This window comes from Dermochelys coriacea, chromosome 13 (genome assembly GCF_009764565.3).
Source record: "Dermochelys coriacea isolate rDerCor1 chromosome 13, rDerCor1.pri.v4, whole genome shotgun sequence".
Lineage (NCBI taxonomy): Eukaryota > Metazoa > Chordata > Testudines > Dermochelyidae > Dermochelys > Dermochelys coriacea.
In genome coordinates this window covers 28,333,750-28,352,295 of record NC_050080.1, presented here as the reverse complement: position 1 = coordinate 28,352,295, position 18,546 = coordinate 28,333,750, and positions in this window count along the sequence as shown.

Genomic DNA, 18,546 nt, shown 5'->3' with positions numbered 1-18,546 from the left:
CCACACAGCCCCACTGCCTCACAGCCCCAGAGCCCTCACGACAAGCATGGCCCCACTGCAGACACAGGTCACATGGCCCCAGAGCTCACACGGCCCCAGTGCTCATGAGAGGGGTTTGGGGCTCATCTCTCAGCGCCACTCCCACCCGCTAGGGGTGTGTCTTCACTGCAGTTAGCCCAGGAGATCAGCACCCGGTCTAAGCAAGATTTGTTGTGTGTGAATGGGAGGAGGTTGGGACAGAATCCGAGTAAGAGCCTGAATTAACTCTGCAGTGGAGACAGTCCCTAAGAGACAGTGCAGGGAAAATATGGCCCTGCCATCCCAAGCAGTGCTGTGTGAAGCACCTTTTACCCTAGAAACATGCTACAGTTCCTCTAGAGTGTACATTTGTGCTTTTGACTGCTACGGTGTCTCATCTATTTCAGACTTTACTCCCCCATCCTCCAAACCAGTGACATCTCCTGACTTTCCTCACCGCTCCAGCGGACTCAGCGTTTCCTGATGTCAGCCAGGGACAGAAGAACTGTCTCTGTGTTTGTGGAGGGGAGTTTGCTGCAGGGCATCAGCGTTCAGCAGCAGGGGGAAGATGCCTTCTCCTTGGACCACTGTCCTTTTCTGTTCAGTTGGGTCTGTCGAGCAAGTTCTGCCCGGTCTAGCTGAGCCAGTCCCCTGGCCCCTGCATGCTGTGCCTGTTCTCCCCCAAAGAGAGGCCAGGCATTAGGCCAGGTTGAGGAGAAAGCTGGTAGGCTAGAGCAGAGCTAGCCACCCCCAGATAAGCTAATATCATGAATGGAGCCCCAAGCCCCACCATCTCACATATCTACATTCGCAGCTCAGGAGCTCCATGGCCATGGCTGCCTCTACCACAGGGATGCCACCTTCAGAGACCCCCTTTGGCAGCTGGCCACTAGTGGACTGGGAAGAAGAACAAACTTAAGGGATTACTTGCCTGAAAGTGAATGGAGACTGCCTTAGCTCAGCGAGCCTAGTGTCCCCCTCTACTTCCTGGGGGCAGCCAGCTCCCCCCCCCCCCCGCCCCGTGGAAAGGTGTCTGGTCTGTACTGGAATTCCAGATCCCTTTGTGGCAAACCCCCATGGCCAGCAGCGATGTGGAGATGTTGGCTACAATGTACCAGGGATCCTGAGGGCACTGGCTGTGGCTTGACTCACTCAGCAGGCTGGGGCAAATCCAAGTGGGACAGGACTTTGCAGTGACTCTGCCATTAAAGATGCTGCTAGAGTAACATCACACTAGGCTGGAGGGATACTTTTTGGTAGGTAGGTAGATTGATATATTATGACAAATGGGAGTGGAGAGCATGACAACAACTTGCTCCCAGGAGAAACCTTCTCTCCCAAGATGCTCTGTGTTCACATACCTGTCACTCACTGTAGACAGATATCCATAGAAGGGGTATGTCACAGAACTCCATGTTTCTCCAGAGTATTTATCATACTGTTCCATGGAAATTACCGTATTGTAGCTGTGCATGCAACCATGTGCACCGGCTTTGAATCCAAGCCCACGACCACCGCCCCCTCTGACTCAAAAACTGCCTATGCACTCACTCAAATTCTAGCAGGTATTTTAATTAATCCTAATTTTTATCCACAGCTCAAATGAACTGCAGTATGAGCACAGTCTGATTTGATTTAGATGAACTATGCTTTGATGGGAATTCAATTACACATTTTGTTTTAGCTGAAGATAATGTATATTTTGACCATACAGTAGTTTCAGTGCTAATGAGATGCATTTTAACTGCTGCAAGGATTGTATTTTTCCCTGCACTTTAGTAGGATGCACATTAATTACAGTTTCAATGAAGAAAAAAAATCACACAGAGTTACTACTTACATTTTCCTCCTGTTAATAGCAGTTTCCTTGCAATGCCACTAACATTATAGATTCATTTCTAAGCCACATTTGATTCCAAGCCACTTGATTGTGGTAGGTAAAAACAATTTAGCTTTACTTTGACTACAAATTTAGTGTCATAAAAGGGTCAGTTATACCCTGGAAATGTATATGTTCATGCAAGTCAGACATCAGAATTTATTTGGAATAAATCCATTGCTGAAGGTGTTTCAAGGCATCAAAAAATTATGTCCTGACTGAAGTATAGGCCCACATTTTCACCCAAGCCTTAACTGGGTCTATATTTTTTGGGGTGCAAATACTTGCCAGTGCAAAACTGTGCGCACAATTATCTGTGCCTAAAAAAACAGAGGTCAGTGACAGATGATCTGGCTTGAAATGGGCCTGGTTTTGCTTTGACGTGGGCTCTTTTTCACCAGAGAAAAAGCACCCAAGTCGAACAAACCTGGTGAATATATTTGGTGAAAAAGAATGGCTTAATATTCCACTGGAAATATTTTACACACTTCTCATTCTGGGTAAATCAGGCAAATTTGAGAAGTATGCTGGCCTCTTCTCTATAAACACAGCTGCTGTTCATTGGGGGTATGATCACACCATCCTCAGAGCAGCTTCCATTTGGGGAGTGGTGGGGACTTTCAAGCAAACCCTTCCAAGGGTCATCTCTAAATAGATGAGGACGGCCCCACTCAGTTCTGCTGCTTCTGGCCAAACACTGTGCCGCTGGCTCTGAGTACTGTCGGTACCCCAGGGGAAGAGGATGAAGAAACCCGTTCCCCTCCCTAGTTCCCAGTGCACAGGATGCAGATGGTTTGCCTGCAAGCAATGGGGAGTGGAAGGACAACGTGCATCTACTATTGTAGGAGCACTAACTCGCGCAGCGGGTCCATTGCTGGATGGAGTGGGGATGGGGTTATAGGCCTTCTCTGTCATGACAATGCAACCTCCTGCATCAGGCTCAGCAGTGGGGAAAGATGACTAAGTCAGGTCTTTGCCTGTCACTCTGGAGCAGGGAGCTTATCAGCGGGCTCCAGAAGGGAGAGATACACCCTCCCTACCCTGGTCCCAAAGGTGTGCTTTGGGGGCCTGGGACTGGGAGAAGGAAAAGTGGTTCCTGGCCTGCTAACTCCTAACGAACATGACAGGGAAACTGTGCACAGCTAGACAGCCCAGAGATGCACGCTGAGTCATAGAATCATAGAATCTCAGGGTTGGAAGAGACCTCAGAAGATCATCTAGTCCAACCCCCTGCTCAAAGCAGGACCAATCCCCAACTAAATCACCCCAGCCAGGGCTTTGTCAAGCCTGACCTTAAAAACCTCGAAGGAAGGAGATTCCACCACCTCCCTAGGTAACCCATTCCAGTGCTTCACCACCAGATTCCAGACAAGCCCAGTGCTCAGGGATGGCAGTTGGCTGCCAGGAGTCAGCTTCCAGCAGCAAGAGGAGACGCAGCCTACATAGTGTTGCCAGGTGTCCAGTTTTTGACTGGAACACCCAGTTAAAAAAGGGATCCTGGTGGTTCGACCAGACCATTAAAAGTTCGGTTGGCACAGAGCTGGCAGGCTCCCAACCTGCCTCTATGTGGTTCCCCAGAAACGGTGAAATGTCCCTGCATCCCTTAGGTGGAGGTGTGGCCAGGGGGGCTCAGCACAAGGCCCTGCCCACGAGCACCAGCTCCACAGCTCCCATTGGCCGGGAACCGCAGCCAATGGGAGCTGCAGGGGCTGTGCTAACACACAGAGCCACCTGGCTGCGCCTCTGCTTAGGAGCCTCAGGAACATGCTGGCAAATTCCGGGGAGCCACTCAAGGTAAGCGCTGCCCGGAGCCCATACCCCCTCCTGCACTGCAACCTCCTGCCCCAGCCCTGAGCCCCCTCCCAAACCCAAACTCCCTCCCAGAGCCCACACCCCCCTACACCCTAACCCCCTGCCCTAGCTCCGAACCTGCTCCCACACTCCGAATCCCTTGTCTCCACCCCCAGCCCAGCACTCTCTCCTGCATCCCAAACTCCTCATCTCGGGCCCCACCCCAGAGCCCGCACCTCCAGACAGAGCCGTCCCACACCCCAACCCCCTGCCCCAGCCTGGTGAAAATGAGTGAGTGAGGGAGGGTGGGAGAGAGCAAGTGATGGAGGGAGGGGAGAGTAAGAGGGGGTGGGGCCTCATAAAAGGGGTGGGGTAGGGACGGGGCGTACGGTTTTGTGCAATTAGAAAGTTGGCAACCCTAAGCCCACGAAGAAGCCAGGACCCAGGTCTTATGATGGACGTGGAGCCACTGAGGAGAGAGGGATCAGAGCACTTTGCTGGTCCAGGAGGGGGCTACGGACCAGAAGGCACTGTCTGGAGAGCCGCTTACACGTTTCTGTGACGGGTGCAGGATATAAGAGCAGATAGCTGGTAGATAGAGCTGCATGACAATGATAGCTTGCTACCTAGATATGTTGCAAGAACCACTGCTCACCTGCCCTCCTGTTCAGGGGTTAGAGCCTCCACAGTTACCTCACTCCACTACTGCAGGGGTGCTCAAGGACAAAGGGAACAGGGCTGAGTCCTGTTGGCCTGATCCTGAGCGCTGATGAGCACCTACGAAGCCCATTGAAGTCAGTAGGAACCATGAGTGCTCAGCATCTCTCAGGCCAGAAGGGTAGGTCAGGAGTTTGAAGGAGGGGGGCAGGTCATCCGGCTGCTCCAGTGGGTGCCCACAATACTTGGCGGAAAAACTTGGGACCTGGTAGCTGAGTGAAAATGGAAATGATTTTCATATAAAACTGCACTTTTTCTAATATTTACGGCCATACATATGTATATGTAGCATATATGTGCTAATGGACACTTTACCCTTGTTCTGACTTGTATAGAGCAATTCTGTACCTACCTCCTTATTATCCCCTGGGTCTTGTCAGTGTTGCCAGCGCTCATGATTTTATGATGAGTCATGTGATGTTTGGAGTTTTTCTGAAGGCCTTGTCTCCTGGAGCCATATGATTTAGGGAGAATCTCAGCTTCCATTTTGAAAAAAAAAGTCAGTTTCTAACCCTTATAGTTCTGGAGAAAAGCTGGAAAATGTGACCTGAGTGTCCCCTACAGGCTCAGACACCAGAAGGTAAAGAAAATGAACCCAGAATGTATTATTTTCAAAAAATAATTTAAAAAAATCATAATTTTAAAGCCAATTTCTTGATTTGAGGCCTGACTCATGGTTTTTGAACTCTGGGGTTGGCAATTCTGTATTTTACATGTGTAATTACCTGTGCACTTACCTGAAATATCCCCATAAACCACAAATAAACAGCTCTCCATTTCACGCTGCACAAAAGCTGGTTAATATTCCTAGGGAGCACAACACAATCACAGGAAGGGGACATTACTCATCTTCACTGTTTACATTCTTCTCAGGAAAAATATCCTATTTTTCATGATGAAGTGATTTCGATAGGGGCCCTACCTATAAGTTAAGTTTTATTCACAGCAACTTCAGCTTGAATTAGGATTCAGTGCAGAAGAACTGCAGATAAAAGGCAGTTTAATTCCTGCCAGATTCCATTCGGATGACCGTTCGTCACGGCAATGAAGTACATTTTGACTGCAGTTTTGTCTTCTGTAGTTAAACTGCAATGTTTGCTCGCAATTAAACTACAGAGGGTCTCGCATGGAAATATCCTGCAGGTTAAGGGCTGAATGGGGCAAATAAAAGTCAGCCCTGCAAGACGGCGCTGCGTTAAAGCCATGACTCCAGGAGGAATTCTGGCTGCCTGCAGAAGTGCAGGCAGCAGCAGGAGCTGTGTTATCCTTTTGCAGGGTGCATCATGCAGTCTCCCCTATGTGCCTGACCAGCTGGGCTAGGCCATCCAGAGGGGGATAGAAATATGGTCTTAATTCACCTCACCTCTTCCTACCCCTGCATGGTGGGCCTTTCCCCATCTTTCTCCCTTGCAGAGCTATGAAGGGACAGAAAAGATTCAACACTGGGTTTGAACCTGGTTTATTTCTGGATATCCAGTCTTGAATTTTAGCCAGAGCTGCTCTCAGAGTAGAGAGAGCTATAGGTACAGGGAATTAACTTAAGTCTCTGCAGGGTAAGGAATGCTATATATATAGATATAGCATACATGTAAATATATAGGGACAAGTTCTTTCCTACTATACTCTTTTTTTGTGCCAGTTTGATAGTATAAAAGGAGCCATAAAGCCAGCAGATCTGTCCAGCTAAGGACTTCACAGGCGTTGGGGAATGCCTGGGTAGCGTAGAGCTAGCCTAGCTGATTCCTACAATACCCTCTCCTGGCCCCTGGTATAGGGAGCATATTAGTTCCATGTGCTCCAGCGATTAGAGCTCCCTGGACCATTCCCAGCCAGTGCAATTTAGAGCAGCCTCAAAGCTGCTCTAAGTTACAGCAGCACAGAACTGCCCCCAGGAGAAAGAAGCCACAACCCATTCCTTTGCTCCCTTGTGTCCAATGCATATTGGGTGTAGCTGAGAAACTAGGCCATGAATTCTTAAAGAGTGTAATAATTTCTAAGCATCATAAAGCATAATAATTGTATGGGAGGTAACAGTCATAAGTACTGTCGCAATAATTAAAGATTGATTAAATGTGTTATGGCAGGTTGTATAAATCATTTTGTGACCTCCAGTTAGCTCCAAAACATCATTTGTTAAATAGTTTGAAACAATTTGTAACCTGCTACAATACATCTTAGAATTAGTCATCAAATATAGAAACAATTATTTCTGTTAATCATTCATGTCATTATTAAAATATTTATACATTCCCTTCATTTAAAGTGGTTCTGTCATAACATGAGGAAGTGTACAAACCCATCTGCAGAGAAGAACTTTAGGATGCCATCTCCTTCCCGAAAGCTGTCATTAAAGCAGTTAACAAATGAACAAGTCTTTCCTTAGCTCAACTAGGCAATTAGATTCTTGCTGATTTCGCTGGAGGAATGCTGCTCAGATGAAGATGTATTTGCTCTGGAAACTCTGTTTATTGGGCATGGTTAAAAATTTAATATCATGCACCAGGGAAAAAATCTTACCTTTTTAGTAAAATACCCTAAGGAGCTGCATTACATTTTAGCTGTAGAGGCTGCATGCTCTAGGTGGCTGCAGAGTGATAAACATGAAAAGAAAAAGGTCCCTTGAGAACATGTCTGCATGCAGCACTGAGTGATTGAATTTGGAGCCATTTTGTCAAGTAAAGAGTAAGTTTGGGGCAAGATGGGAGAGAAAAATTTCACTAATGTCTTCTGAAACAACAGTAGGACCAGATTTTCAAAAGAGCTCAGCATCTTAGGTGCTGAGCTCTTGAAAAATCAGACTCCAGGCTCTTGGGAAAGCCTGGACCAAAGTGCGTAGAGCCTGTTCCAGAGAGAGGTTGACACCTGCAGCTTTTCAAACTTCTCTGCACACGTGAGTCTCATGTGATCACATGACTCCAGGCTCTAATAAAAGCATCAAATATAATGAGACGGGTGATAAAAATGTCAAGAGCTGGCAACTCTGTTGTAATGATGCACTTGGTGGAGCTAGAGCATAACTTGTTGCCAGGAAGATTGTTGTAAATGGTTTCGGCCACATAATTAATTAAAGGACAGCAATTGTGAGTGGGAAGTCCAGTGAGATGATAAGTTCCCCATTCAACCTCACGGAAATTGGTGCAGGCATTTCTGCATGAGCTTCCAAGGGAATAAAGTGGGTCTCCCAAACTGACTTTGGGATAATCTGCCCTCACTGTCATTGAGCACAAATCCGGTAACTGCACATGCTAGTGGGTTCCAGGTACATTATCCAGGATGCAGGTGCCCATGTGTGTCAGTTTTCAGAGTGGTAGCCATGTTAGTCTGTATAAGCAAAAACCAATGAGGATTCCTTGTGGCACCTTAGAGACTAGCCCATTTATTTGGGTATAAGCTTTTGTGGGCTAAAACCCACTTCATCAGATGCATGGAGTGGAAAATACAGTAGAGAGGTATAAATACACAGCATATGAAAAGATGGGAGTTGCCTTATCAAGTGGGGGGTCAGTGCTAACGAGCCAATTCAATTAAGGTGGAATTGGGCTATTCTCAACAGTTGACAAGAAGAGAGGAAAAAATCACTTTTGTAGTGCTAATGAATTCAATGTAATCAAGGTGGCCCATTTCAAACAGTTGACGAGAAGGTGCGAGTATCAGCAGGGGAAAAAATAGTTTTTGTAGTGACCCATCCATTCCCAGTCTTTATTTAGGCCTAATTTGATGGTGTCCAGTTTGCAAATTAATTCCAGTTCTGCAGTTTCTCGTTGGAGTCTGATTTTGAATTTTTTTGTTGTTGAAGAATTGCCACTTTGAAGTCTGTTATTGTGTGACCAGGATGTTGAAGTGTTCTCCTACTGGTTTTTGAATGTTATAATTCTTGATGTCAGATTTGGGTCCATTTATTCTTTTGCGTAGAGACTGTCTGGTTTGGCCAATGAACATGGCAGAGGAGCATTGCTGGCTCACGATAGCATATATCACACTGGTAGATGTGCAGGTGAACGAGCCCCTGATGGTGTGGCTCCCTGTTTGCAGATGTAATTTATCCTCACAAAGGGACTGCAGGTGTGAATCAGGTGCTGCTGGTGGTGGCGCTGCCTTCAGAGCTGGGCGCCTGCCAGCAGCCACTGTTCTTGGCTCTGCTTTCAGTGCTGGGAAGTCAGAAAGCAGCAGCTACTGGCTGGGTGCCCAGAGGCAGGGGCATAAACTACTACAGAAACAAAGAATGGGTGGGGGGGGCCATGACCAAATAAGTTTGAGAACCACTGGTTTCGATAAACTTCAGAGATGCATCAGGTTTTGACTTTTACAAAGTCAAATGAACCTTCAAAAGTTCTGTGGTTCAACCATCATTGAATTGGCTTCAGGTAATTTGGGCTCTATAAATGACTCCAATTCCACCATCTGAAAGCAGTCTGAAAGCTATTTATTCCATAGCCATGCCAGAATAATATGCACTCCTACACATATTAGATGGATTGTCAATAGGGGGTAGTCCATCTTCATGTAATTTTAAACATCTTTCAACTAAATAGGGGATCCAAATGCAAAACCCAGCACTCAGGGACTTCAGATAGATTTGTGACCCTCCTTGAAGGACTCCAGGTCCATAAACTAGTGAGTGGATTACAGTGAGACATAAATATTGTATTTTCATCTCTGACAGATGTAATCTTGCTTTGATATTTCCCACGTTATTTAGGGGGAATACGGACCCATTTGGCTCATCCAATCAATCTGAAAGTCCCAAAGACAGGATGTAAGAAGCAGTTCCGAGCATGAAATAAACAGTGCACTGGATTCAAAGAGGCAGCTGAATGCTATCTGACACTAAAAGCACTATTCCAGACCCCTCTGGCAATGTATTTGTCAAGGGAGGGAAGCACCTCTTCTCGTTGGAACAGCGCCCAGCTGAATGGGGAGAGTCGTCATTTTATTTTTGTCAGCACATGGTAGACCAGCTTCATTTCCCCTTTACATTGGGGTAAAGCTGGAGCCTGCGCTGAAGCTCCATGGAGATATGCTGGTGTTATGCGGACGGGAAGGAGAGCAGAATTTGGCCCTTAATTTTTTAAAATGGAAGCTTAGATTTCTGGGCACAATTTTTTAACAACTCAAGGAAATTCTGAATTCCTCAGCCAGCTGTCCTTCCATGTAATCACCCTGGGGAGACTCGCCCTTGTGCAGAGGGCCAGCTCTCAACCTAGGCACCACTTAAGTGCTCTACATAAGACTTAAGTGGTGCTCAGAGTTTGTGCTGGTGTAACCCATTGGTCATTGTATGTTAGGTGTCCCCTCTGTGCCCAATCCACGGAGGATGTGAGTCTGTTACATCCTAGCTATGAAGCTGGCTCTTTAGCTGAAGCTACAGAGACTCATACTTTTAGTTCTGGAGTCCCCAGCTCAGTCCTCATCACTTAAGTGTGGGCTTGTCCAGGATTTGAACTGCGGGGGGCCTCACAGACTCTGGATGAGCTTCCTCCATGGAGGAGTCCAGCTCTGCCTCTATGGGCTCTGACAGACCCACATCATCTGGGTTGGGCACAGAGGGTAAGAGGCGGCACATGTAGAGCAGTAGGGCACAATACCCCACTGTTTAGGCATGAATGTTCCTCATCCACACCTAAACCAATGCACATACAAAGAAATAAAATAAAACCAAATTGTCATACAGTATGGATTGCATATATAGCTTGTCATAAATGAGGAAATATAAGGCACAGGGAATGTCACAGTCTCTACTGTCATATCTGTATTAATCTGCATGCACTTCTAGTAGTGAGAACTCTCAGATGACCAAAATAAGGACTTGAATTTGTCATAGCTGTTAATCAGTGGGAGAAGCCCAATATACAGATTTTAGATTGTAAAGGAGTTAAAGTCCTTCATATAGCAGCCTGCCTGGAACTTGGAGGGAGGAGCACAGGTTGCAGGAGTGAAAAATTTGAAGGAGACACCAAGAAGTTAGTCTGTGTGCACATGGCTAGAATGCTAGCTACAGTTGAAGCATCTCTATATATAGTTTATTTGTTTAAATAAAGGGCCAGTTTAGTTTTAGAAATGTGGAGTCCTCCCATGTTATTATTGAGCACATCGTCCATGCCGTACAGGCGTACTTGCATTCAAATTCCTATCAACATCTTTACTTTGGTGGAGTTGCAGCTTAAATTAATTCTTATTGCTTTCTAAAGGGAATAAGAGGGGTTGTAACTGTGTATGAAGCCAACATTCCACAAATAAAAAAATCCAAAACAGAACAGTCGAGTCACAGGAAGTCAGCGTCAGCTATACAGATTATTTACGAACAAGGACAGTAAAAGAACATTTGGGTTACAAAGTGAAGCACTCCAGACTTAGGAGAAGCCCAGGGGTTCCAGTCAGGATCGGGGTTCTGTTGTGATTGGAGTTGTACAAATAGAACACATGGTCTTTGAACCAAATAATTTAAAATCTACAAAGATCAAATCCAGACAAACGGGACGCAACGCAGTAGTGAAGGATCAGACTGTGGCAATCTAACTCACCCAGCTAGTCCTGTTACAAAGGAGGGATGATTAGTCAGTGAAGGCACCAGACAGGGACTCAGCAAAGTTGAGTCTAATTCCCAGCTGGGCCACAGACTCTCTGCGAGCCACTTGGGGCCATGCTTTTTAAAGAACTCAGTGCTCATCACAGTCAGGCACTTAAATAAGGACGAGAGTTGCCCCAAGTGCTCAGATCCCAGTGTGACACTCATGGCCAGATTTTGAAGAGCTCAGCACTCGCCGGGCATCCAGCGTACTGAGCTCTTCTGAAAATCTGGCCACTTAGCAGAACTCTTTTTTGGAAATCTAGCCCTCGATCTCTGCGCCTGACTTCCCCCTCTGTCCTTTCACCCACTCTTTGGCGGGGTCTACACTCGCAAGTTTTACTGGAATAGCTGTATTGGTTGGGAATCTCTGTTTCTACCAACAGAGCCATGCAAGTAAAAACCCTAGTGTAGATGCAGTTACTCCTGTGTGTATATGTATAGTTTATGTCAATTGGGAAAGCAGTATAAGCTATAGACCTATACGTGCTTCTTTACCAATATAACTGTGTCCTCCTCCAGGGTTTGGTTGGCTTAACTGTACTGGTAGAACTATAAGACAGGGCAGGGACTGTTCCACTGTTTGTACAACACCTAGCAAAACAGGACATTAAGTGCCACTGGAGCTTTTTGGCATTATCATGACATATCTAATAATAGTTTCCATGTGGTTAGTCATGGGAATAAGGGTCCACCAGCTGGCCCAAATGTATCTGGATGGTGATAGGCATATGCATGGTAGCAATTCCTGTTCTTTTTCCAAGGTTAACCATTGGCCCTTGTCTATTTTCTCTTTTTAGGGGGAGTTCAAATAATATTTATGAATAATTAATTCCACCAACTTCTCTGTTGTCAGATAAATGATTTGGGAATACATGTTTTCTTTACTTGGCCAACTCTGTCGATGGATGAATAATATCGCTCACAAACATTATTTATCTCCCCCACTCCCAATCATCAGATAAATTCTTTGAGACTGATATTTGTTCATATTCAACAGGCTATCAGGAACAGATGTGTCAGTAAAGAGTTAAGGGCTAATCCTTCTCCCATTGAATTCAAGGGCAAGTTTCCCTGGGAAGTCAGTGGAAGTGGAGTCAGACCTTAGTTTATTAGACAGCCCTTAGACTGTTGGTTAACTGGTCATGATACATAAGGCTCATTTGGAGCAAACACACAATTGTGGGGGCATTTTTTGAGGAGAGGGAGAGTGTATAAATCATTGATGGCTTCTGGAAACATTAGAATCCATGAGAGCAAAGACTGAATCACCTAAAGCCCGGACTGGGATTATAGTCCCATCATTTCAAATGCGCCTGCTTTCACTCTGTGTCTAATGTGTATTGGAACCTGAGATCCAGACCTCCTATGCTCCCACTCTCCTCCAGTGCTATCGTTGAAATTTTCAAATTACCAAATGAATAAAACACGGCTGCAACACTAAGATTGTTCCAGCAAGTGAGGAAATGCACAGGTCAAGCTCCAAAGTTTACTGGCATAGCTCAGTTCATGAGAGGGGTGATTTTCTATCACCACAGCTATGCCAGTAAAAGCCGTAATGCACATGCAGTTATGCCTGTATTACTGTGCTTATGGCAGTATAGCTAGGCTTGACAAGTATTTTCACAGTTGCACTGGCATCAATGGAATCACATGGGTGACAAACTGGTGTAATGGAGCGTACAATCAGGCCCACATGGGCTCAACTGGTGCACAGGACCTTGTGCTTGTCCTCTGCACAGGGGTGATTTTCACCCTCCGATCCAGATCTTGAACCCCAGCTCCATCCCTTTGTGGTGTTCCAGTGACAACATGGGGCACATGGCTGGCCCTATGCCACTTGTTCCTTTCCCAGGCAGGGGCTGTTTCTGGGTGGGCTGGAGAAGGTGTGTCTGCAGCATGCTGTGCTCTGGCAATCCCCAGCCAGAGTGGACCCTAGGGTGCAAACCTAGCTGGTATAATTTAGGGCAGCAGCCCTCACTCAGCCCCAGAATCAGGGGAGCAGGAAGGTGACTTAGACATTAGAAGGTGACGTTTCCTTGCTCTCCCACTCTGGGTCCTGCGCTGAGTATGGCCCACACAGACCAGAGATTGGGCCCTAAACCTGCAATGAAGCCTGCAGCCAAGCAAACATTCTGGCTGGAACTGTAACTTTGGCACTTCCTCACTTTAAGCGAGTTTAACAGTGCAAACTTGGCATGGAATTCATATAGGCGTTTGCATGTAACATCCTCGTTTAAATCAAAATTAAAGAAAAAGGAGTGGTGGTGGTGGGGGAAGAATTTGTAAACATATATGTCCTGTCTGAGCAAAGCACATGCTGAAGTCTATCACTATGCAGCAAAGCAAGTAAGCCCACGATTCACTGAATCAGGACCTTAAGCTGTATTATGGGGACCCGGACCATCACACCTCCTTGAGGGGAGCGAGAAGGGAGCAAGGTGCGTCCAACTTGGCTGCTGTTGTTTGGCTAGAAATGTTGTTTGATGAGGCTGTGCTCACAGGGCAGCGATGCTTTGGTTTACATTGCAATGGCTATACCCATACAACAGATACTGAACGTTCTTTTTAAAGCAAAGCGTCTCACTTGCAGACGGCTGAATGATGCAGCAAACATTGTGATGAGACCTAACAATTGTGGGATCTGATTTTTCTCATCCAACGATTTTCTCCAGTGGAAGGCAGTTTTGTGGTGTCCTTGTGATGATGCTCTTCATCAATAAAAGACACAGTCTTTCTTGTTCAAATTACTCTAGCAGCAGTAGGAGGGCAGTTGCCTCCGTCTCTAAGCTCCCCCATGTCAAGGCAGGCAGAAAGCCTGCAGCTTTGCCTTGTAAAGGGAGGGGCTTCATTTGCAGGTGCCCACTGAGCATTGCTCAGAAGTGATCATTCATTTGCTTATGTTTTTTTTTAAATTACATTTCCCAAGTCCAGTAAAAATCACTAGTTTCAGCACTTAGCTATTTTTGCTCTACTCCTGTTTGAAAATGCACAGTTCTTTTTTAAACCATGGGAAAAGCTTAAATATTTGTTATTACTTTCCAGTAAATCCAAAAAATGACCAAAGACATTTTGTTCAAACAAACCCCAAAAAACAACTCCCCCAAAATGTCTTTCACTTTCACTCTAAAAAACAAATGACTAGGAAAGTTACAGGCATGTGAATGGGAGATAGTAATGAAAATTGTTTAGTAACTTTAACTCGAATGTTCTGTACTAGGTAGTTGCTTGTAATAATAGGATGATCTACATCAGTGGTCTCCAAAGTTTTTGGATCGCATACCCCCCCCTGGTGCCACCGAAGAAAGGAGAGGGAAAGACTAACCGCAGGCGTGCCGCCGAAGAAAGAAGATGAGAAGACCTGCTGCAGGCGTCCAGAGCTGCTGCCAAAGAAAAAAAATGGCGGAGTGCCATCCGGCAGCTCTCCTCCTGCCACGCACCCCCTGGGGTGCACGCACCCCACTTTGGAGACCACTGATCTATATGACTCAATTGCAGATAGCCTTAGAACACAACAAAGGTTTGATTTCATTCATGGTATTTAACATGGCAAGCTCAGCTGAATGATCAAATACAGACATGAGTGTCAAGATACAGCTGGGAAGAAAAAATGACAAGTGAGAAAAAAGTGTAACTGATGAAAGGAAAGCCATCCTCTGCAGACAGAGGGGAGTCAGCCAGCACTAATAACCCTTCATTTAGCACTTCCCAGCCTGAGTGCACGAAGGATGCATGCCAGCTCTCCCACTGGATTCCAACTGTATGGACCGGGCCGTGGGTGGCCTTGCCTAAGAGTCAGGATGGGAAGCTGGGCTAACGGTTGGAACAGGGGCCACCAAGCCTAGTGGCCAGACCCTGAATCAGGAGCTAAGTTACCAAGTCCAAGGAGCGAGCTAGAACTGGGGACCAGGAACCAGAAGCTAAGGGTCTGAGCAGGAGTCAGAAGCCAAATACCACATCCAGGGGGAGAGCCAGAGCCAAGAAACAGGAACAGCAGCAGGAACCAAGAACTGGGAGCAAGGAATAGGAGACTAGGAGCGGGAATCAGAGCCAGGAGGGAGCTAAAAGCTGGAGCTGGAACCGGGAACACAAACACAGCTGCAGGCTTGGAACACTACTGGGCAACCAGGGACCCAGTGCTGTGCAGGGTTTAGGAATGTGCCTGCTGGAGTCTTCAGTCAATCAAGAGCCCAGGCTCATTAGCTGAGGGCAGTGAGCTGGGTCTGAGTTCAGCTGTGGGTCCTTGACACTAGCTGCAATCACAGGGCAGCAATCACAAATGGAAATCAGCAAGTATCACAGACTTTCAGATGTGGTGTGCAATGGTAACTACCAGAGCCAGCAGCTACTGAGTCCTGCCAGCTAACAGGGCTATTAACTTTTTGCAGCATGAATCTAGGCAAGGACTGTAGGCACTTCAAACGGTATGCCTAACCAGTTCTAAAGGAGTGTGGATGCCCAGTACACATTCACATCCATGTCTAATACAAAAGGACCGTCTACATGCCAGAAATAATCAAACCAGAAGACCATATTTATAGCAACTTGGAATTTTTTGTTGAATATTTTTTTAATGAAAATCACTTTTTGAAACCAAAAATATTCACAAAAAGCTTTTTAAAAAAATAATTTTTTTTAAAACCAAAAATGTTGCGTTTCAAACTTTCAAATTTTAAAATTTTGAATTTTCTGGATTGCCCCTCCCCCCCCGTTTTACTTTTATTTCTTTATTGCTCTTTGCCACCAAAGGCAATAGCAAAAATAATATCTACATTTTGGGGGTTGGAAGGTTCCACGTTTTAATTTTTCCCTCCATCTTTCCTTTTGGCTTTTTGTAAGGTTTCAAAACTTCTTCAACTTTGGAAAAGTTACAGAGCAGCAAAAAGAAAATGAAACTGTGTGGCCAAGTCTAGATGACAAAGGTTTTGCTGGCAAATTTATGTCTGTTAGAGTTGTGAAAAAACCCACACTCCTAACCACCATAGCTATGCTGCCAAAACCCCTGTGTAGACCCAGTTTATACCAGCAAAAGAGCCTTGTGCCGGTCTATACTGCATCTCCGTTAGGAGACTTACTGGTATAACTGTCCCAGCCCAGCCATTGTAGTGTAGACTAGCTCTGTAACTCTGCCGCTCTAAGTTTTCCAAAGTAGGTAATGATTTGAAAAGTGAGAAGTGATAGGGTTAGAATTTTATTTTTCCTTTGTCATTCTGCCACATTTTGAAAAGTTTTGAAGAGTGACAGAGTAGCAAACGGAAGATAGTAAAAAATTGAAAAAGCAGGGGGGAAATTTTCATATTTTCTCAAAAGAAGTTCATGAAAATTCTCAAACAAATGAAAAATTATTCCGTTTCAAACCCTGTGAAGTGGAAGCAACTGTGAAATCTGGCATGAAATTAGACCTGGTTGCTGTTTGAATGTATAGTGTATTCCAGAGGTGCTGGAACAATTTATATACTGGGGGTGCTGAGAGCCATTGAACCAAACTGTAAACACTGCATATGATGGAAACCACTTCAAGCCAGGGGATGCGGCAGAACCCCCTGCACCCCTAGTTCCAGCATTTATGATATAGTCTGTATTCTTTCAGCCAGGATAAAAGCTTATGCAACCAGTCACAATACAGTTAAACCGTTTGGTCCTGTCCTTGCTGAACCCACCTGAATGCTCCCCGTGACTATGGGACTTCAATTACCACTGACAACAAACTGTGAGTGGGGTGCAGTGGAGGGAAAGGGAAGTAGCATATTAAAGGGACAATCGTCCATTGGCCTGTCACGCTGCAAGGTGGAAAACTGAAGCAAAGATACTGCCCAAGGCACTGTGGGGTGGGACGGAGTCTTACTTCTTGTTTGCATAATTTTGAGTAATTGCTGCTGTGTTTCCCCAAATTAATTCTTTGTTCCCTCTCCACTTAATAAAAGTTTTCTTTTGTTTTACAGACTGCGAGTTGGGAAGTATTGCCCCATTACAAGCATCCAGGAGCGCTGTTTAGTTTTTCCAGGTTTCTGGGCGAGGGTTCAATCCAGTTCTGGTTTGTAATATTAAGAGGAACCCCTAGATACTGAACCCAGCCAGTGTTACTGCTGACACCCCCTGCCAGGGTTACACATGTATAATAAATAGCCTGTTCTCAGGAGATCCCTAAGACTGGAATAATAGAGGTTGATCCCAGGATCTGGATGGGAGTTGAAAGGGGGTAGAGGTGAGGACCTGGACCTAGAACCTCTTTTTGGACTGCCCAAGCAAAAAGCTTTGATCAGAGATGGACTGCTATTAGCTGTGTTTGTATTGCATGCCAGATGTCTCCAGGAGACACAGGGAGAGCTGCTGGATATACTGGGACATAGGCTGAGAATCCTGTGAATATCATTCACCTCTGAATGTGGAAATATTCTAAAGCCCTGTAGGGAGTGGTGGAACGCTGCTAAGGATCCAGAATCTATGGGAACATTGGCACTACAGTGGGGAATCCAGGCACATGGGACTTCACTGAGGATGCATTTTTTGATCAATGTTAGGTAACAGTGACTAATCTGAGTGAATATCAGTTGAGGCAAATTAAGCAGCGAGCCTCCCCAAAGCAGAGTGATATTACAGGTGCTCCCAATGTGAACGAGGAAGAGGCAGGGCAGGTAAAAACAAGCAATAGAAACTTTTGAACCCATCCAATCCAATCTCAGGGTTTGATATAGTTAGGAAACAACAGACAAACTCTAAAGCCCATTGGAGGCTTTACTTGCTTTTGTATCTCTCCAACAGACTGATTGAAAGAGAATTGTAAGATTTCTTCTAGCACAGTCCTTCTTAGTGCTCTGCTGCTGACAAATGTGCCCTGATGAACTCAGGCACAGAGTAATAAATGTGTATGTGTGTTTGCTTAGTCTGCGCTGATTAGTTCCTCTCCAGCGCACATCCTGGGGTGAAGGATGCAAGCAGTTGTAAGAAAGCAACACTGTCCGTATTCAATGGGATGTGAAGGTTGTGTGATGGGTTCCTCCTGGGGTGACAACTGGAACTGGGGTACCACTGGGCCCTCTGACTCACCAACTGGGGCTCCCTTTCTCACTGTGCTGCTGTGACAAGCTGCAGACCCGTTCCTGGTCCTACACTTCCACCAGCATTCACATAGGCAGGGACACACCGAGCTGTAGTTACATGCAGGCTCTCTGACCAGCCACTGTATGAGCCAACAATAAAGAGGCTACAGCCAAGATAACCACCAGCTCCCCAGGCATGCACCCCCTCTGGAGTATAAACCCAAAATTATATCATCTTGCATTGTACAGTGTAAGCTCATAAAATTTGCCCCTTCCTCAATGTGGAGAGGAAATGCAACAGTCCCCTGAGCTAAGATTCCCAAGCACTTCACTTCAAATGTACTGGTTTAGATTAAAACATAAAATAAATGTATTAACTACAAAAGTTAGTTTTTAAGTGTTGACAAACAGATCAAAGCAGATTACCTAGTAAACAAACAAAAACACAAACTAAGCTTAATTTACTAGAAAGATAGGATTTAAATTAATAATCTCTCACCCTGGATGATGATACAAGCAGGCTGTAGATTAAGGCG